General features: G+C 42.2%; 51 non-coding genes across 51 annotated transcripts; all 51 read right to left on the reverse strand.

Moving 5' to 3' along the window:
• Window positions 1–2,338: 2,338 nt before the first annotated feature.
• On the reverse strand, window positions 2,339–2,420 carry Trnas-cga (transfer RNA serine (anticodon CGA)). The gene has a single exon. It is a non-coding gene; the product is annotated as a tRNA-Ser (tRNA).
• An 84-nt stretch (window positions 2,421–2,504) lies between these two features.
• On the reverse strand, window positions 2,505–2,586 carry Trnas-uga (transfer RNA serine (anticodon UGA)). Its single transcript has one exon. It is a non-coding gene; the product is annotated as a tRNA-Ser (tRNA).
• An 86-nt stretch (window positions 2,587–2,672) lies between these two features.
• On the reverse strand, window positions 2,673–2,754 carry Trnas-uga (transfer RNA serine (anticodon UGA)). Its single transcript has one exon. It is a non-coding gene; the product is annotated as a tRNA-Ser (tRNA).
• A 73-nt stretch (window positions 2,755–2,827) lies between these two features.
• On the reverse strand, window positions 2,828–2,909 carry Trnas-cga (transfer RNA serine (anticodon CGA)). Its single transcript has one exon. It is a non-coding gene; the product is annotated as a tRNA-Ser (tRNA).
• Window positions 2,910–2,979: 70 nt separating this feature from the next.
• Trnas-uga (transfer RNA serine (anticodon UGA)) lies at window positions 2,980–3,062 on the reverse strand. Its single transcript has one exon. It is a non-coding gene; the product is annotated as a tRNA-Ser (tRNA).
• A 73-nt stretch (window positions 3,063–3,135) lies between these two features.
• Trnas-cga (transfer RNA serine (anticodon CGA)) lies at window positions 3,136–3,217 on the reverse strand. The gene has a single exon. It is a non-coding gene; the product is annotated as a tRNA-Ser (tRNA).
• A 230-nt stretch (window positions 3,218–3,447) lies between these two features.
• Trnas-cga (transfer RNA serine (anticodon CGA)) lies at window positions 3,448–3,530 on the reverse strand. Its single transcript has one exon. It is a non-coding gene; the product is annotated as a tRNA-Ser (tRNA).
• An 84-nt stretch (window positions 3,531–3,614) lies between these two features.
• On the reverse strand, window positions 3,615–3,696 carry Trnas-uga (transfer RNA serine (anticodon UGA)). The gene has a single exon. It is a non-coding gene; the product is annotated as a tRNA-Ser (tRNA).
• Window positions 3,697–3,781: 85 nt separating this feature from the next.
• Window positions 3,782–3,863, reverse strand: Trnas-uga (transfer RNA serine (anticodon UGA)). Its single transcript has one exon. It is a non-coding gene; the product is annotated as a tRNA-Ser (tRNA).
• An 84-nt stretch (window positions 3,864–3,947) lies between these two features.
• Window positions 3,948–4,029, reverse strand: Trnas-uga (transfer RNA serine (anticodon UGA)). Its single transcript has one exon. It is a non-coding gene; the product is annotated as a tRNA-Ser (tRNA).
• A 73-nt stretch (window positions 4,030–4,102) lies between these two features.
• Trnas-cga (transfer RNA serine (anticodon CGA)) lies at window positions 4,103–4,184 on the reverse strand. The gene has a single exon. It is a non-coding gene; the product is annotated as a tRNA-Ser (tRNA).
• Window positions 4,185–4,254: 70 nt separating this feature from the next.
• On the reverse strand, window positions 4,255–4,336 carry Trnas-uga (transfer RNA serine (anticodon UGA)). Its single transcript has one exon. It is a non-coding gene; the product is annotated as a tRNA-Ser (tRNA).
• An 86-nt stretch (window positions 4,337–4,422) lies between these two features.
• On the reverse strand, window positions 4,423–4,504 carry Trnas-uga (transfer RNA serine (anticodon UGA)). The gene has a single exon. It is a non-coding gene; the product is annotated as a tRNA-Ser (tRNA).
• An 85-nt stretch (window positions 4,505–4,589) lies between these two features.
• Window positions 4,590–4,671, reverse strand: Trnas-cga (transfer RNA serine (anticodon CGA)). Its single transcript has one exon. It is a non-coding gene; the product is annotated as a tRNA-Ser (tRNA).
• An 84-nt stretch (window positions 4,672–4,755) lies between these two features.
• Trnas-uga (transfer RNA serine (anticodon UGA)) lies at window positions 4,756–4,837 on the reverse strand. The gene has a single exon. It is a non-coding gene; the product is annotated as a tRNA-Ser (tRNA).
• A 231-nt stretch (window positions 4,838–5,068) lies between these two features.
• On the reverse strand, window positions 5,069–5,150 carry Trnas-uga (transfer RNA serine (anticodon UGA)). The gene has a single exon. It is a non-coding gene; the product is annotated as a tRNA-Ser (tRNA).
• An 86-nt stretch (window positions 5,151–5,236) lies between these two features.
• On the reverse strand, window positions 5,237–5,318 carry Trnas-uga (transfer RNA serine (anticodon UGA)). Its single transcript has one exon. It is a non-coding gene; the product is annotated as a tRNA-Ser (tRNA).
• An 85-nt stretch (window positions 5,319–5,403) lies between these two features.
• Trnas-cga (transfer RNA serine (anticodon CGA)) lies at window positions 5,404–5,485 on the reverse strand. Its single transcript has one exon. It is a non-coding gene; the product is annotated as a tRNA-Ser (tRNA).
• Window positions 5,486–5,569: 84 nt separating this feature from the next.
• Window positions 5,570–5,651, reverse strand: Trnas-uga (transfer RNA serine (anticodon UGA)). The gene has a single exon. It is a non-coding gene; the product is annotated as a tRNA-Ser (tRNA).
• A 73-nt stretch (window positions 5,652–5,724) lies between these two features.
• Window positions 5,725–5,806, reverse strand: Trnas-uga (transfer RNA serine (anticodon UGA)). Its single transcript has one exon. It is a non-coding gene; the product is annotated as a tRNA-Ser (tRNA).
• Window positions 5,807–5,877: 71 nt separating this feature from the next.
• Window positions 5,878–5,959, reverse strand: Trnas-uga (transfer RNA serine (anticodon UGA)). Its single transcript has one exon. It is a non-coding gene; the product is annotated as a tRNA-Ser (tRNA).
• An 88-nt stretch (window positions 5,960–6,047) lies between these two features.
• On the reverse strand, window positions 6,048–6,129 carry Trnas-uga (transfer RNA serine (anticodon UGA)). The gene has a single exon. It is a non-coding gene; the product is annotated as a tRNA-Ser (tRNA).
• Window positions 6,130–6,199: 70 nt separating this feature from the next.
• On the reverse strand, window positions 6,200–6,281 carry Trnas-cga (transfer RNA serine (anticodon CGA)). Its single transcript has one exon. It is a non-coding gene; the product is annotated as a tRNA-Ser (tRNA).
• Window positions 6,282–6,351: 70 nt separating this feature from the next.
• On the reverse strand, window positions 6,352–6,433 carry Trnas-uga (transfer RNA serine (anticodon UGA)). The gene has a single exon. It is a non-coding gene; the product is annotated as a tRNA-Ser (tRNA).
• An 86-nt stretch (window positions 6,434–6,519) lies between these two features.
• Window positions 6,520–6,601, reverse strand: Trnas-uga (transfer RNA serine (anticodon UGA)). The gene has a single exon. It is a non-coding gene; the product is annotated as a tRNA-Ser (tRNA).
• Window positions 6,602–6,685: 84 nt separating this feature from the next.
• Window positions 6,686–6,767, reverse strand: Trnas-cga (transfer RNA serine (anticodon CGA)). Its single transcript has one exon. It is a non-coding gene; the product is annotated as a tRNA-Ser (tRNA).
• An 84-nt stretch (window positions 6,768–6,851) lies between these two features.
• Trnas-uga (transfer RNA serine (anticodon UGA)) lies at window positions 6,852–6,933 on the reverse strand. The gene has a single exon. It is a non-coding gene; the product is annotated as a tRNA-Ser (tRNA).
• Window positions 6,934–7,006: 73 nt separating this feature from the next.
• Window positions 7,007–7,088, reverse strand: Trnas-uga (transfer RNA serine (anticodon UGA)). Its single transcript has one exon. It is a non-coding gene; the product is annotated as a tRNA-Ser (tRNA).
• A 70-nt stretch (window positions 7,089–7,158) lies between these two features.
• Window positions 7,159–7,240, reverse strand: Trnas-cga (transfer RNA serine (anticodon CGA)). Its single transcript has one exon. It is a non-coding gene; the product is annotated as a tRNA-Ser (tRNA).
• Window positions 7,241–7,478: 238 nt separating this feature from the next.
• Trnas-uga (transfer RNA serine (anticodon UGA)) lies at window positions 7,479–7,560 on the reverse strand. The gene has a single exon. It is a non-coding gene; the product is annotated as a tRNA-Ser (tRNA).
• Window positions 7,561–7,645: 85 nt separating this feature from the next.
• Trnas-cga (transfer RNA serine (anticodon CGA)) lies at window positions 7,646–7,727 on the reverse strand. The gene has a single exon. It is a non-coding gene; the product is annotated as a tRNA-Ser (tRNA).
• A 562-nt stretch (window positions 7,728–8,289) lies between these two features.
• On the reverse strand, window positions 8,290–8,372 carry Trnas-uga (transfer RNA serine (anticodon UGA)). Its single transcript has one exon. It is a non-coding gene; the product is annotated as a tRNA-Ser (tRNA).
• Window positions 8,373–8,456: 84 nt separating this feature from the next.
• On the reverse strand, window positions 8,457–8,537 carry Trnas-cga (transfer RNA serine (anticodon CGA)). The gene has a single exon. It is a non-coding gene; the product is annotated as a tRNA-Ser (tRNA).
• Window positions 8,538–8,781: 244 nt separating this feature from the next.
• Trnas-uga (transfer RNA serine (anticodon UGA)) lies at window positions 8,782–8,863 on the reverse strand. The gene has a single exon. It is a non-coding gene; the product is annotated as a tRNA-Ser (tRNA).
• Window positions 8,864–9,116: 253 nt separating this feature from the next.
• On the reverse strand, window positions 9,117–9,198 carry Trnas-uga (transfer RNA serine (anticodon UGA)). Its single transcript has one exon. It is a non-coding gene; the product is annotated as a tRNA-Ser (tRNA).
• Window positions 9,199–9,284: 86 nt separating this feature from the next.
• Window positions 9,285–9,367, reverse strand: Trnas-cga (transfer RNA serine (anticodon CGA)). The gene has a single exon. It is a non-coding gene; the product is annotated as a tRNA-Ser (tRNA).
• Window positions 9,368–9,437: 70 nt separating this feature from the next.
• Window positions 9,438–9,519, reverse strand: Trnas-uga (transfer RNA serine (anticodon UGA)). The gene has a single exon. It is a non-coding gene; the product is annotated as a tRNA-Ser (tRNA).
• Window positions 9,520–9,603: 84 nt separating this feature from the next.
• Window positions 9,604–9,683, reverse strand: Trnas-uga (transfer RNA serine (anticodon UGA)). The gene has a single exon. It is a non-coding gene; the product is annotated as a tRNA-Ser (tRNA).
• A 72-nt stretch (window positions 9,684–9,755) lies between these two features.
• On the reverse strand, window positions 9,756–9,838 carry Trnas-cga (transfer RNA serine (anticodon CGA)). Its single transcript has one exon. It is a non-coding gene; the product is annotated as a tRNA-Ser (tRNA).
• A 237-nt stretch (window positions 9,839–10,075) lies between these two features.
• On the reverse strand, window positions 10,076–10,157 carry Trnas-uga (transfer RNA serine (anticodon UGA)). The gene has a single exon. It is a non-coding gene; the product is annotated as a tRNA-Ser (tRNA).
• Window positions 10,158–10,227: 70 nt separating this feature from the next.
• Window positions 10,228–10,309, reverse strand: Trnas-uga (transfer RNA serine (anticodon UGA)). The gene has a single exon. It is a non-coding gene; the product is annotated as a tRNA-Ser (tRNA).
• An 85-nt stretch (window positions 10,310–10,394) lies between these two features.
• On the reverse strand, window positions 10,395–10,476 carry Trnas-cga (transfer RNA serine (anticodon CGA)). The gene has a single exon. It is a non-coding gene; the product is annotated as a tRNA-Ser (tRNA).
• Window positions 10,477–10,560: 84 nt separating this feature from the next.
• Window positions 10,561–10,642, reverse strand: Trnas-uga (transfer RNA serine (anticodon UGA)). The gene has a single exon. It is a non-coding gene; the product is annotated as a tRNA-Ser (tRNA).
• Window positions 10,643–10,726: 84 nt separating this feature from the next.
• Window positions 10,727–10,808, reverse strand: Trnas-uga (transfer RNA serine (anticodon UGA)). Its single transcript has one exon. It is a non-coding gene; the product is annotated as a tRNA-Ser (tRNA).
• An 86-nt stretch (window positions 10,809–10,894) lies between these two features.
• Trnas-uga (transfer RNA serine (anticodon UGA)) lies at window positions 10,895–11,014 on the reverse strand. Its single transcript has 2 exons — window positions 10,978–11,014; window positions 10,895–10,939 (listed from the first exon to the last, which is right to left on the reverse strand). It is a non-coding gene; the product is annotated as a tRNA-Ser (tRNA).
• An 87-nt stretch (window positions 11,015–11,101) lies between these two features.
• Window positions 11,102–11,183, reverse strand: Trnas-uga (transfer RNA serine (anticodon UGA)). The gene has a single exon. It is a non-coding gene; the product is annotated as a tRNA-Ser (tRNA).
• Window positions 11,184–11,268: 85 nt separating this feature from the next.
• Window positions 11,269–11,351, reverse strand: Trnas-cga (transfer RNA serine (anticodon CGA)). The gene has a single exon. It is a non-coding gene; the product is annotated as a tRNA-Ser (tRNA).
• Window positions 11,352–11,595: 244 nt separating this feature from the next.
• Window positions 11,596–11,677, reverse strand: Trnas-uga (transfer RNA serine (anticodon UGA)). The gene has a single exon. It is a non-coding gene; the product is annotated as a tRNA-Ser (tRNA).
• Window positions 11,678–11,760: 83 nt separating this feature from the next.
• Trnas-uga (transfer RNA serine (anticodon UGA)) lies at window positions 11,761–11,842 on the reverse strand. Its single transcript has one exon. It is a non-coding gene; the product is annotated as a tRNA-Ser (tRNA).
• Window positions 11,843–12,261: 419 nt separating this feature from the next.
• Window positions 12,262–12,344, reverse strand: Trnas-uga (transfer RNA serine (anticodon UGA)). The gene has a single exon. It is a non-coding gene; the product is annotated as a tRNA-Ser (tRNA).
• A 230-nt stretch (window positions 12,345–12,574) lies between these two features.
• On the reverse strand, window positions 12,575–12,656 carry Trnas-cga (transfer RNA serine (anticodon CGA)). The gene has a single exon. It is a non-coding gene; the product is annotated as a tRNA-Ser (tRNA).
• Between the last annotated feature and the right edge of the window lie 3,609 nt (window positions 12,657–16,265).

Below are 16,265 nucleotides of genomic sequence, written 5' to 3' on the forward strand. Positions count from 1 at the left end.
TTCTTCATCTTGTCCACAAAGCTGGAGACCTTTTCGAGTTGCCGAATCCGGTAGAATTTAAGGAGGAAGCAATGAAAGAGGAGAAAGAGATGAAGAAAGGAACTATAGATTGGTTCCACGATATACCCCTACGGACGGAGAGTGAAGAAAATCTACGTGCCACGGAAGTACCGTGCACAAATTCTTGCTTGGTTCCACATGTCCAAATACGGAGGACACCAGGGAGTGACTAGAACGGTGAACCGTTTGAGAAAACACGTCTGGTGGCCGGGCATGCAGGAAGAAGTAGTCAGTTTCATCGGAGCTTGTCCCATGTGCAACGCCATAAAGCCTTTACGGAGCACCGGAGGAGTGAAAGGAGCATTAGAAAAGCCCATGCTTTTCCAACTTGTCTCATTAGACTACATTGGACCTCGGATGTTTAATGGAAGAAAAGTTTGGATTTTAGTAATTGTCGACCATTATTCTCGTTACATGGTAACCGTGGTCCTAGATTCCATCCAAACTCCAGCAGCGAGGCGATGTCTACGAGATCAGTGGGTGAATCGGTTTGGGGCACCTCAGGCAGTTTTATGTGATCGAGACCCCACTTTCACCGCTTTAAACTTCAAGCTCTACGTTGAGGAAATTCTGAAGGCGAAATTGCATTATTCATCATCGGAGTACCCGCAAGGCAACGGTGTGAATGAAAGCGCTCATCGGATTTTGGAAACCGCGTTAAAGACTTACCCTTGGGAGACTGATACTGAAGTTGAAGAGGTCGTTTCAAACGCTACCCTGCTGTACAATGTTACGCCAAGTCGAAGGATTGGTGATTCCCCCGGCATCTCTAACATTCGGAGTAGATCTTCATCTACCCGGGCTCGACGACTACGAGCTAAACGGGAGTGAAGAAAGCCGACTGACGCAACTCAAAACCTATAAGAGTGCGCAGTTAATTCTATCTCAGCTTAGCGCAATGGAAGACGCGGCTGACGAAGAAATGGGAATGAGAAAATCACCAACATACCAAATTGGCGACATCGTAACTTACCGACTGAGTAAGACAGAAAGAGGAGCTACACCTCATATCACTGGAGAAAACAAGTATCAAGCGATAAGATCCTTCCCAAGTCGAGTTATAAAAGTTCTTGATAAAGCGCTGGTCGTAGTGCCTCTGTGGACAAAGGGCAAAGAAAGGGTAGTACCTCTCGAGCAATGCAAATTATTGACAACATTTGTGCCTCATTTAATGAGAGAAGAGATGCAACAGATGTACCCGAAAGCTCAGTGGATCCCAGAGAGCAAAGCACCCGAAGTCGACAGGACAAAGAGGAGACGCGTAGAGGAGAGTGTTGAAGATGAAATGAACTTCGAAGAAGCAGAAGAACGTCCAGAGGAGGGAGAATCATCATCTGGTAGTAGAAGAACCGGCATGCAGCCGTCTGGATAGCGTACAGGCGTGCTTTTTACACTCTGGGGAGCATTGATGTAAGGATCGCCCTTGAACGATTCGTCAAGTTCTTCTTTGAGTGAGAGTGTAAACGCTGCGATTAGAGTAGCGGAGCAAGTGAATCCCCCAGATTTACTTTGCAAAGTGTCGGAAGCTCGTCTAGTTAATTATGTTATGGATGCGTAGTAGATCAATCTATTGTCTGCCAAAATGGGTTAAATATTGGCGACGATTTGAGCGACTGCCGCCGCACTTATTGTTAAATTCTTTAGTAGCATTTTTAGCTAGAAGGGGACTTTTTAGATCTAATCATGAACGGTAAAACAGACAACAAACACGTCAGTCGAGGTTGGACTTCCATCCAACTGCCAAACTCTGAACTGCCGAAAAGCAATCAGTGTTAGAACAATCTTCAAATTAACATCTAATTAATTTGAACTCATCTAACAATCGCTTAGGCAAGGGAGCGAAGAGCAGAATGTCCGCTAAACACGATTCTGATGTTTATGACGATGTGGAGGGGTCCAGTGACGAGAGCACCTCATCTAAGGTCGCGCAAAACTCGTTGTGCCAACTACGCACTCTCGACGACGTTGTCCAAGACACGAAGAAGAAGGTTCCACCCAAGAGAATAATGAGACTAGCGAGAGGAATAAGAACCAGTCGCAAGGCGCCACGAAGAAATCTGGGAGACATCAAACAGCCACTCGTGTTCCTTACGAGCGATGAACCTAAGGACCAACCCACTAGAACAAAGGACAAAGCCACAAGCTCACATTTCCGGAACAAAAATCTAGTCGGGTATATCTCGGCAGATCAGCCACAATATTTAATTAAATTACTTTGAGCGTCTGAAAACACAACATGACTCAGTTTTTTTTTCACAAACTCTTTTGTGGTTCAAAACGACAGCGACAGGATTCGAACCTATGCGGGGAAACCCCAATAGATTTCGAGTCCATATCCTTAACCACTCGGACACGCTGCCACAATATTTAATTAAATTACTTTGAGCTTCTGAAAAACACAGATGACTCAGTTTTTTTTACACAAACTCTTTTGTGGTTCAAAACGACAGCGACAGGATTCGAACCTATGCAGGGAAACCCCAATGGATTTCAAGTCCATCTCCTTAACCACTCGGACACGCTGCCACAATATTTAATTAAATTACTTTGAGCGTCTGAAAAACACAACATGACTCAGTTTTTTTTTTCACAAACTCTTTTGTGGTTCAAAACGACAGCGACAGGATTCGAACCTATGCGGGAAAACCCCAATGGATTTCAAGTCCATCTCCTTAACCACTCGGACACGCTGCCACAATATTTAATTAAATTACTGAAAACACACATGACTCAGTTTTTTTTTCACAAACTCTTTTGTGGTTCAAAACGACAGCGACAGGATTCGAACCTATGCGGGGAAACCCCAATGGATTTCGAGTCCATCTCCTTAACCACTCGGACACGCTGCCACAATATTTAATTAAAATTACTTTGAGCGTCTGTCAGTTTTTTTTTCACAAACTTTTTTGTGGTTCAAAACGACAGCGGCAGGATTCAAACCTATGCAGGGAAACCCCAATGGATTTCAAATCCATCTCCTTAAACCACTCGGACACGCTGCCACAATATTTAATTAAATTACTGAAAACACACATGACTCAGTTTTTTTTTCACAAACTCTTTTGTGGTTCAAAACGACAGCGACAGGATTCGAACCTATGCGGGGAAACCCCAATGGATTTCGAGTCCATCTCCTTAACCACTCGGACACGCTGCCACAATATTTAATTAAAATTACTTTGAGCGTCTGTCAGTTTTTTTTTCACAAACTTTTTTGTGGTTCAAAACGACAGCGGCAGGATTCAAACCTATGCAGGGATGGATTTCAAATCCATCTCCTTAACCACTTCGGACACGCCTGCCACAATATTTAATTAAATTACTTTGAGCGTCTGAAAACACAACATGACTCAGTTTTTTTTTCACAAACTCTTTTGTGGTTCAAAACGACAGCGACAGGAATTCGAACCTATGCGGGGAAACCCCAATAGATTTCGAGTCCATATCCTTAACCACTCGGACACGCTGCCACAATATTTAATTAAATTACTTTGAGCTTCTGAAAAACACACATGACTCAGTTTTTTTTACACAAACTCTTTTGTGGTTCAAAACGACAGCGACAGGATTCGAACCTATGCGGGGAAACCCCAATGGATTTCAAGTCCATCTCCTTAACCACTCGGACACGCTGCCACAATATTTAATTAAATTACTTTGAGCGTCTGAAAAACACAACATGACTCAGTTTTTTTTTCACAAACTCTTTTGTGGTTCAAAACGACAGTGACAAGATTCGAACCTATGCGGGAAAACCCCAATGGATTTCAAGTCCATCTCCTTAACCACTCGGACACGCTGCCACAATATTTAATTAAATTACTTTTAGCGTCTGAAAAACACAACATGACTCAGTTTTTTTTCACAAACTCTTTTGTGGTTCAGAACGACAGCGACAAAATTCGAACCTATGCGGGGAAACCCCAATGGATTTCAAGTCCATCTCCTTAACCACTCGGACACGCTGCCACAATATTTAATTAAATTACTGAAAACACACATGACTCAGTTTTTTTTTCACAAACTCTTTTGTGGTTCAAAACGACAGCGACAGGATTCGAACCTATGCGGGGAAACCCCAATGGATTTCGAGTCCATCTCCTTAACCACTCGGACACGCTGCCACAATATTTAATTAAAATTACTTTGAGCGTCTGTCAGTTTTTTTTTCACAAACTTTTTTGTGGTTCAAAACGACAGCGGCAGGATTCAAACCTATGCAGGGAAACCCCAATGGATTTCAAATCCATCTCCTTAACCACTCGGACACGCTGCCACAATATTTAATTAAATTACTTTGAGCTTCTGAAAACACAACATGACTCAGTTTTTTTTTTTCACAAACTCTTTTGTGGTTCAAAACGACAGCGACAGGATTCAAACCTATGCAGGGAAACCCCAATGGATTTCAAATCCATCTCCTTAACCACTCGGACACGCTGCCACAATATTTAATTAAATTACTTTGAGCGTCTGAAAAACACAACATGACTCAGTTTTTTTTTCACAAACTCTTTTGTGGTTCAAAACGACAGCGATAGGATTCGAACCTATGCGGGGAAACCCCAATGGATTTCGAGTCCATCTCCTTAACCACTCGGACACGCTGCCACAATATTTAATTAAATTACTTTGAGCTTCTGAAAAACACACATGACTCAGTTTTTTTTTCACAAACTCTTTTGTGGTTCAAAACGACAGCGACAGGATTCGAACCTATACGGGGAAACCCCAATGGATTTCAAGTCCATCTCCTTAACCATTCGGACACGCTGCCACAATATTTAATTAAAATTACTTTGAGCGTCTGTCAGTTTTTTTTTCACAAACTTTTTTGTGGTTCAAAACGACAGCGGCAGGATTCAAACCTATGCAGGGAAACCCCAATCAAATCCATTTCCTTAACCACTCGAACACGCTGCCACAATATTTAATTAAATTACTTTGAGCGTCTGAAAACACAACATGACTCAGTTTTTTTTTTCACAAACTCTTTTGTGGTTCAAAACGACAGCAGCAGGATTCAAACCTATGCAGGGAAACCCCAATGGATTTCAAATCCATCTCCTTAACCACTCGGACACGCTGCCACAATATTTAATTAAATTACTTTGAGCGTCTGAAAACACAACATGACTCAGTTTTTTTTTTTCACAAACTCTTTTGTGGTTCAAAACGACAGCAGCAGGATTCAAACCTATGCAGGGAAACCCCAATGGATTTCAAATCCATCTCCTTAACCACTCGGACACGCTGCCACAATATTTAATTAAATTACTTTGAGCGTCTGAAAACACAACATGACTCAGTTTTTTTTTCACAAACTCTTTTGTGGTTCAAAAACGACAGCGACAGGATTCGAACCTATGCAGGGAAACCCCAATAGATTTCGAGTCCATATCCTTAACCACTCGGACACGCTGCCACAATATTTAATTAAATTACTTTGAGCTTCTGAAAAACACACATGACTCAGTTTTTTTTACACAAACTCTTTTGTGGTTCAAAACGACAGCAACAGGATTCGAACCTATGCGGGGAAACCCCAATGGATTTCAAGTCCATCTCCTTAACCACTCGGACACGCTGCCACAATATTTAATTAAATTACTGAAAACACACATGACTCAGTTTTTTTTTCACAAACTCTTTTGTGGTTCAAAACGACAGCGACAGGATTCGAACCTATGCGGGGAAACCCCAATGGATTTCAAGTCCATCTCCTTAACCACTCGGACACGCTGCCACAATATTTAATTAAAATTACTTTGAGCGTCTGTCAGTTTTTTTTTTCACAAACTTTTTTGTGGTTCAAAACGACAGCGGCAGGATTCAAACCTATGCAAGGAAACCCCAATGGATTTCAAATCCATCTCCTTAACCACTCGGACACGCTGCCACAATATTTAATTAAATTACTTTGAGCTTCTGAAAAACACACATGACTCAGTTTTTTTTTCACAAACTCTTTTGTGGTTCAAAAAAAACGACAGCGACAGGATTCGAACCTATACGGGGAAACCCCAATGGATTTCAAGTCCATCTCCTTAACCATTCGGACACGCTGCCACAATATTTAATTAAAATTACTTTGAGCGTCTGTCAGTTTTTTTTTCACAAACTCTTTTGTGGTTCAAAACGACAGCGACAGGATTCGAACCTATGCGGGGAAACCCCAATGGATTTCGAGTCCATCTCCTTAACCACTCGGACACGCTGCCACAATAGTTAATTAAAATTACTTTGAGCGTCTGTCAGTTTTTTTTTCACAAACTTTTTTGTGGTTCAAAACGACAGCGGCAGGATTCAAACCTATGCAAGGAAACCCCAATGGATTTCAAATCCATCTCCTTAACCACTCGGACACGCTGCCACAATATTTAATTAAATTACTTTGAGCTTCTGAAAAACACAACATGACTCAGTTTTTTTTTTCACAAACTCTTTTGTGGTTCAAAACGACAGCAGCAGGATTCAAACCTATGCAGGGAAACCCCAATGGATTTCAAATCCATCTCCTTAACCACTCGGACACGCTGCCACAATATTTAATTAAATTACTTTGAGCGTCTGAAAACACAACATGACTCAGTTTTTTTTTCACAAACTCTTTTGTGGTTCAAAACGACAGCGACAGGATTCGAACCTATGCAGGGAAACCCCAATAGATTTCGAGTCCATATCCTTAACCACTCGGACACGCTGCCACAATATTTAATTAAATTACTTTGAGCTTCTGAAAAACACACATGACTCAGTTTTTTTTACACAAACTCTTTTGTGGTTCAAAACGACAGCAACAGGATTCGAACCTATGCGGGGAAACCCCAATGGATTTCAAGTCCATCTCCTTAACCACTCGGACACGCTGCCACAATATTTAATTAAATTACTGAAAACACACATGACTCAGTTTTTTTTTCACAAACTCTTTTGTGGTTCAAAACGACAGCGACAGGATTCGAACCTATGCGGGGAAACCCCAATGGATTTCAAGTCCATCTCCTTAACCACTCGGACACGCTGCCACAATATTTAATTAAAATTACTTTGAGCGTCTGTCAGTTTTTTTTTCACAAACTCTTTTGTGGTTCAAAACGACAGCGACAGGATTCGAACCTATGCGGGGAAACCCCAATGGATTTCGAGTCCATCTTCTTAACCATTCGGACACGCTGCCACAATATTTAATTAAAATTACTTTGACCGTCTGTCAGTTTTTTTTTCACAAACTTTTTTGTGGTTCAAAACGACAGCGGCAGGATTCAAACCTATGCAGGGAAACCCCAATGGATTTCAAATCCATTTCCTTAACCACTCGAACACGCTGCCACAATATTTAATTAAATTACTTTGAGCGTCTGAAAACACAACATGACTCAGTTTTTTTTTTTCACAAACTCTTTTGTGGTTCAAAACGACAGCGACAGGATTCGAACCTATGCGGGGAAACCCCAATGGATTTCAAGTCCATCTCCTTAACCACTCGGACACGCTGCCACAATATTTAATTAAATTACTTTGAGCGTCTGAAAAACACAACATGACTCAGTTTTTTTTTCACAAACTCTTTTGTGGTTCAAAACGACAGCGACAGGATTCGAACCTATGCCGGAAAACCCCAATGGATTTCGAGTCCATCTCCTTAACCACTCGGACACGCTGCCACAATATTTAATTAAATTACTTTGAGCGTCTGAAAAACACAACATGACTCAGTTTTTTTTTCACAAACTCTTTTGTGGTTCAGAACGACAGCGACAACCTATGCGGGGAAACCCTAATAGATTTCGAGTCCATATCCTTAACCACTCGGACACGCTGCCACAATATTTAATTAAATTACTTTGAGCTTCTGAAAACACACATGACTCAGTTTTTTTTTCACAAACTTTTTTGTGGTTCAAAACGACAGCGGCAGGACCCCCCCAACTGGGATTTCAAAATCCATCTCCTTAACCACTCGGCACGCTGCCACAATATTTAATTGAATTACTTTGAGCGTCTGAAAACACAACATGACTCAGTTTTTTTTTCACAAACTCTTTTGTGGTTCAAAACGACAGCGACAGAATTCGAACCTATGGCGGGGAAACCCCAATAGATTTCGAGTTCATATTCCTTTAACCACTCGGACACGCTGCCCCAATATTTAATTAAATTACTTTGAGCTTCTGAAAAACACACATGGACTCAGTTTTTTTTCACAAACTCTTTTGTGGTTCAAAACGACAGCGACAGGATTCGAACCTATGCGGGGAAACCCCAATGGATTTCAAGTCCATCTCCTTAACCACTCGGACCACGCTGCCACAATATTTAATTAAATTACTTGAGCGTCTGAAAAACACAACATGACTCAGTTTTTTTTTCACAAACTCTTTTGTGGTTCAAAACGACAGCGACAGGATTCGAACCTATGCGGGAAAACCCCAATGGATTTCGAGTCCATCTCTTAACCACTCGGACACGCTGCCACAATTATTTAATTAAATTACTTTGAGCGTCTGAAAAACACAACATGACTCAGTTTTTTTTTCACAAACTCTTTTGTGGTTCAGAACGACAGCGACAACCTATGCGGGGAAACCCTAATAGATTTCGAGTCCATATCCTTAACCACTCGGACACGCTGCCCACAATATTTAATTAAATTACTTTGAGCTTCTGAAAACACACATGACTCAGTTTTTTTTTCACAAACTTTTTTGTGGTTCAAAACGACAGCGGCAGGATTCAAACCTATGCAGGGAAACCCCAATGGATTTCAAATCCATCTCCTTAACCACTCGGGCACGCTGCCACAAATATTTAATTGAATTACTTTGAGCGTCTGAAAACACAACATGACTCAGTTTTTTTTTCACAAACTCTTTTGTGGTTCAAAACGACAGCGACAGAATTCGAACCTATGCGGGGAAACCCCCAATAGATTTCGAGTTCATATCCTAAACCACTCGGGACACGCTGCCACAATATTTAATTAAATTACTTTGAGCTTCTGAAAAACACACATGACTCAGTTTTTTTTTCACAAACTCTTTTGTGGTTCAAAACGACAGCGACAGGATTCGAACCTATGCGGGGAAACCCCAATGGATTTCAAGTCCATCTCCTTAACCACTCGGACACGCTGCCACAATATTTAATTAAATTACTTTGAGCGTCTGAAAAAACACAACATGACTCAGTTTTTTTTTCACAAACTCTTTTGTGGTTCAAAACGACAGCGACAGGATTCGAACCTATGCGGGAAAACCCCAATGGATTTCGAGTCCATCTCCTTAACCTCTCGGACAACGCTGCCACAATATTTAATTAAAATTACTTTGAGCGTCTGTCAGTTTTTTTTTCACAAACTTTTTTGTGGTTCAAAACGACAGCGGCAGGATTCAAACCTATGCAAGGAAACCCCAATGGATTTCAAATCCATCTCCTTAACCACTCGGACACGCTGCCACAATATTTAATTAAATTACTTTGAGCTTCTGAAAAACACACATGACTCAGTTTTTTTTTCACAAACTCTTTTGTGGTTCAAAACGACAGCGACAGGATTCGAACCTATACGGGGACCCCAATGGATTTCAAGTCCATCTCCTTAACCATTCGGACACGCTGCCACAATATTTAATTAAAATTACTTTGAGCGTCTGTCAGTTTTTTTTTTTCACAAACTCTTTTGTGGTTCAAAACGACAGCGACAGGATTCGAACCTATGCGGGGGAAACCCCAATGGATTTCGAGTCCATCTCCTTAACCACTCGGACACGCTGCCACAATAGTTAATTAAAATTACTTTGAGCGTCTGTCAGTTTTTTTTTCACAAACTTTTTTGTGGTTCAAAACGACAGCGGCAGGATTCAAACCTATGCAAGGAAACCCCAATGGATTTCAAATCCATCTCCTTAACCACTCGGACACGCTGCCACAATATTTAATTAAATTACTTTGAGCTTCTGAAAAACACACATGACTCAGTTTTTTTTTTCACAAACTCTTTTGTGGTTCAAAACGACAGCGACAGGATTCGAACCTATACGGGGAAACCCCAATGGATTTCAAGTCCATCTCCTTAACCATTCGGACACGCTGCCACAATATTTAATTAAAATTACTTTAAGCGTCTGTCAGTTTTTTTTTCACAAACTTTTTTGTGGTTCAAAACGACAGCGACAGGATTCGAACCTATGCGGGAAAACCCCAATGGATTTCAAGTCCATCTCCTTAACCATTCGGACACGCTGCCACAATATTTAATTAAATTACTTTGAGCGTCTGAAAAACACAACATGACTCAGTTTTTTTTTCACAAACTCTTTTGTGGTTCAAAACGACAGCGACAGAATTCGAACCTATGCGGGGAAACCCCAATAGATTTCGAGTTCATATCCTTAACCACTCGGACACGCTGCCACAATATTTAATTAAATTACTTTGAGCTTCTGAAAAACACACATGACTCAGTTTTTTTTACACAAACTCTTTTGTGGTTCAAAACGACAGCGACAGGATTCGAACCTATGCGGGGAAACCCCAATAGATTTCAAGTCCATCTCCTTAACCACTCGGACACGCTGCCACAATATTTAATTAAATTACTTTGAGCTTCTGAAAAACACACATGACTCAGTTTTTTTTACACAAACTCTTTTGTGGTTCAAAACGACAGCGACAGGATTCGAACCTATGCGGGGAAACCCCAATAGATTTCAAGTCCATCTCCTTAACCACTCGGACACGCTGCCACAATATTTAATTAAATTACTTTGAGCTTCTGAAAAAACACACATGACTCAGTTTTTTTTTACACAAACTCTTTTGTGGTTCAAAACGACAGCGACAGGATTCGAACCTATGCGAGGAAACCCCAATGGATTTCAAGTCCATCTCCTGGGCGGGGAAACCCCAATAGATTTCAAGTCCATCTCCTTAACCACTCGGACACGCTGCCACAATATTTAATTAAATTACTTTGAGCTTCTGAAAAACACACATGACTCAGTTTTTTTTTTTTCACAAACTCTTTTGTGGTTCAAAACGACAGCGACAGGATTCGAACCTATGCGGGGAAACCCCAATGGATTTCAAGTCCATCTCCTTAACCACTCGGACACGCTGCCACAATATTTAATTAAATTACTTTGAGCGTCTGAAAAACACAACATGACTCAGTTTTTTTTTCACAAACTCTTTTGTGGTTCAAAACGACAGCGACAGGATTCGAACCTATGCGGGAAAACCCCAATGGATTTCGAGTCCCATCTCCTTAACCACTCGGACACGCTGCCACAATATATAATTAAATTACTTTGAGCGTCTGGAAAAACACAACATGACTCAGTTTTTTTTTCACAAACTCTTTTGTGGTTCAGAAACGACAGCGACAACCTATGCGGGGAAACCCCAATAGATTTCGAGTCCATATCCTTAACCACTCGGACACGCTGCCACAATATTTAATTAAATTACTTTGAGCTTCTGAAAACACACATGACTCAGTTTTTTTTTCACAAACTTTTTTGTGGTTCAAAACGACAGCGGCAGGATTCAAACCTATGCAGGGAAACCCCAATGGATTTCAAATCCATCTCCTTAACCACTCGGACACGCTGCCACAATATTTAATTGAATTACTTTGAGCGTCTGAAAACACAACATGACTCAGTTTTTTTTTCACAAACTTTTTGTGGTTCAAAACGACAGCGGCAGGATTCAAACCTATGCAGGGAAACCCCAATGGATTTCAAATCCATCTCCTTAACCACTCGGACACGCTGCCACAATATTTAATTGAATTACTTTGAGCGTCTGAAAACACAACATGGACTCAGTTTTTTTTTCACAAACTCTTTTGTGGTTCAAAACGACAGCGACAGAATTCGAACCTATGCGGGGAAACCCTAATAGATTTCGAGTTCATATCCTTAACCACTCGGACACGCTGCCACAATATTTAATTAAATTACTTTGAGCTTCTGAAAAAACACACATGACTCAGTTTTTTTTACACAAACTCTTTTGTGGTTCAAAACGACAGCGACAGAATTCGAACCTATGCGGGGAAACCCCAATAGATTTCAAGTTCATATCCTTAACCACTCGGACACGCTGCCACAATATTTAATTAAATTACTTTGAGCTTCTGAAAAACACACATGACTTAGTTTTTTTTACACAAAACTCTTTTGTGGTTCAAAACGACAGCGACAGGATTCGAACCTATGCGGGGAAACCCCAATAGATTTCAAGTCCATCTCCTTAAACCACTCGGACACGCTGCCACAATATTTAATTAAATTACTTTGAGCTTCTGAAAAACACACATGACTCAGTTTTTTTTACACAAACTCTTTTGTGGTTCAAAACGACAGCGACAGGATTCGAACCTATGCGAGGAAACCCCAATGGATTTCAAGTCCATCTCCTGGACACGCTGCCACAATATTTAATTAAATTACTGAAAACATACATGACTCAGTTTTTTTTTCACAAACTCTTTTGTGGTTCAAAACGACAGCGACAGGATTCGAACCTATGCGGGGAAACCCCAATGGATTTCGAGTCCATCTCCTTAACCACTCAGACACGCTGCCACAATATTTAATTAAAATTACTTTGAGCGTCTGTCAGTTTTTTTTTCACAAACTTTTTTGTGGTTCAAAACGACAGCGGCAGGATTCAAACCTATGCAGGGAAACCCCAATGAATTTTCAAATCCATCTCCTTAACCACTCGTGATGTAAGGATCGCCCTTGAACGATTCGTCAAGTTCTTCTTTGAGTGAGAGTGTAAACGCTGCGATTAGAGTAGCGGAGCAAGTGAATCCCCCAGATTTACTTTGCAAAGTGTCGGAAGCTCGTCTAGTTAATTATGTTATGGATGCGTAGTAGATCAATCTATTGTCTGCCAAAATGGGTTAAATATTGGCGACGATTTGAGCGACTGCCGCCGCACTTATTGTTAAATTCTTTAGTAGCATTTTTAGCTAGAAGGGGACTTTTTAGATCTAATCATGAACGGTAAAACAGACAACAAACACGTCAGTCGAGGTTGGACTTCCATCCAACTGCCAAACTCTGAACTGCCGAAAAGCAATCAGTGTTAGAACAATCTTCAAATTAACATCTAATTAATTTGAACTCATCCAGTGTGTATTTTAAGGTAAACGCGCCTTTTCCTAGCTCACGGACTTCAGATATCTAGCGCAAAACTCAAGGTTCAATTTCTCGACTTACAACTGGTAGTTTCTCGCTGCTTCTCCTCAGAGCTGAGATATTTATGTATTCTATAAGGCTGTGCCCTCTACAATTCATCTAGTTCATGAATTCTATCTCCTCGATCGTTATGTCTTGCGATCCAGGCCTGCCTAGAAAATCTGTTCCCTTTGGGACAGGAAACTGGTCGCCTACTGGCACCAGAAGATTTTGTCATCGTTCTGAACCTTAGAATTTCGATACTGTTTCGGCCTTTCGCCAAACTAATCACTTAAGAACTGAACCGAACGCCCTGACCCGGCTGCACGTACATTGAGAAAAACCCATTGTCACATCACAGCCGATAAATACGATAATTATTACCAATAAACTGATCCGTTCGTGTCGCTTCACATTATATCTCAGCCTTATTCATTCTGTGATTTATTCCTCATAACTCGGTGATGTTGGCGTCGATCACACCGTGTTGTGGTTTTATGTGTTGGCTCAAGACACTTAGTGTCTTTTTGTGGGCAGTGTTCTCCCCTGCCCCCAAGGCATGGCAGGAAATCCGCAAGGCCATTGTCTTTGCAGGAATTGGTGGTTTGGTGGTCTATACTTGCATCGTCGAATGGTATAGAGTAGCTTGGGTCCATATCTTGATTGTGATGGAGCAGGTTGTCAATCAAATTAGGGAAAGTTGGAGTACGGCCCCTCCGATTGACTTCGCCAACCCCAATCCAGTAGTTCTGATGGTGGTAACGTGCGTTATCCACTTGGCGTTGCTCCTAGTACACCGTAATTACACTGCGGTAAACCTTGGTACGAGCACCGAGGAGCAACAGTCCAAAGATAATGCACAAGAGTCACCATCAGCTGCAGTCCATTCATTATCTCGTCTACAACTCCAACAATACGTTCGGGAGATATTGGCTGCTGAACTAAAGGGGATTTCCACGGATTCTACTCCTACAAGTGCTTCTGTCAATCCAATAGCCGTCAGCACCTCCAGCGAGGGCTTGGATATTTTGGTGGCAGAAATGAATCATATCCGGCAAGAACTTGGCGATTTGAGGGAGGAATTGCACATGATGCATGGAAATGTTGACCAACGAATGGAGAACTTTGCCGATGCCCTAGAAGATTTTGCTCCAAGTTCTTTCAACGGTGTGTATGTCGACGAACTGGACTTTGTGGGTGTGCATCAAGACCAACATGCAATGACAAAGAGCAGCGCCCTCTGCAATGCCATCTCCACCAGAGAAAAAGCGACTGGGGGCGAACTGTCTGTCTCAGACGATTCGACCCACCAGTCCGGTGCAGATAAGTTAACGATTGATCAAGATGAATTTGCCCAACAATCATGCCCTACTTGCGCTAACGTAGCCCCTGTCCTCTTATCAGACAAATCCGTTCGAAAAGGCCAGTCTAAAGGCCGTGGACGACCCAAAGCCCCAGTGCTTCTTCCTGATGATCAACGAGAAAAATTACAAGCAGCGTCGACACTACAAGAATTAAGTGACCAGTTAACGGAAATCAGAAAGCAGTTGAAAGAGCAGAAGGAGGAACAACAAAAGCTCACGGAAGTGGAAAAAGCAATGCCGCGAGGGGATCTAGAGCGACAGTGGGCAGAAGATCGCCATGTGCAACGTTATGGTCCGCGCCCTAATGCATATCTCACCCCCGAAGAGAAGGAAATGACACGACAGCAGCTCCTTAGAAAGATTACAACGGAGAACAGGAGTCGATGGCTTGAGCGACAGATCGCGTTAGGCGCAAGGTTCTACACTTGTGAGACATGTGGGCGGCTTGAGCGGCAGGGCGCCAACCACATGTGCATTCGAGCGCCTCTTCGAGGTCCTATTCAACGTCGTTCCGGGGTTCCAACCCGCGACCAGCTCGTTATGGCAGGGTCCCCAGCAGGGTTCATGGTCAGAAGGCAACCCGTTGTCGATTTGGATCGACTGATGAAGGAACACAAGGCATTCGAAAAAGTTATTGAGCATCTCCCGACAACTACTACCCCCATGGAAGTCGATACACCGCCGCAACCACAACAGACTGTCCAATTTCAGAACCCACAACATGACCAATCCTCTCCAAGCGACCAAACATCAACACCAACAGCGAATGTGAATGCAATTCAAACCACGGGGCAGCACCCTTTTTGAAACCCCGCAGTGGTGAAAGCTGGAGCACCAACTGTCGAGAACGGGAAATTCCTCCAGCCCCAAATATTGAAAGCCACAAGAACTACTCTCCAATTTTGTCCTCTCTACCTCCAAGACCCTCACCCCCTCTCATTTTTAATGATCCACACTCATCATCCACCAACATTCCAGTCTTCACTCCCCTTCATTTTCTCCCAGTCCATATAGGCTCCTCTCGAGTTCTCGCCATGCTTGACACTGGCGCTGAAGTTAATGTTATTGGTCGTCAACTCGTGGATCGATTACAGCTCCCAATTGAAGATGCCAGAAGAGTTATCAAACTGAAGGGGTGCGGGGAGACCAATGTCAACCAGTGGACGACAGTAACCATTCGCCTTCCTACGGGAGAAGTCATAGCCATTAAGGCAATTGTCGCTGACTCATTCGCTCATGCTCTGATTTTAGGCATGCCGTTCTTCTTTACTGTAAAGCCCCGGATCGACTTCAACTCCAATACCTTCAACACTATCCACGGATCTTTCCCTCTCACCACACTTCGCAGTGTCTCCCTCAACAACGCCAACTGTAGTGTTGTCGTCGCTTCACTTTCGGAGGAGGATGGGAAAACACTCGAAGCTGTTTTGGAGAAGGCCTCAAGGTTGGATGACCAACAGAAACAAGCTTTGAAGGACTTGCTGCTGGAATTCGCCGATTTGTGGGTCGGAAATCCTCTGGGGCGGACAGACATTGTGACGCACGGCTTGAAAGTCAATTTACAGAGACCAATACGCCATAAGCCGCGGCGTTTCTCCGAAGATCAAAGGAAAATAATCGACCAAGAAGTGGACAAAATGCTGAA

Source organism: Condylostylus longicornis, unplaced genomic scaffold (assembly GCF_029603195.1).
Source record: "Condylostylus longicornis isolate FDR11 unplaced genomic scaffold, ASM2960319v2 ptg000686l, whole genome shotgun sequence".
NCBI lineage: Eukaryota > Metazoa > Arthropoda > Insecta > Diptera > Dolichopodidae > Condylostylus > Condylostylus longicornis.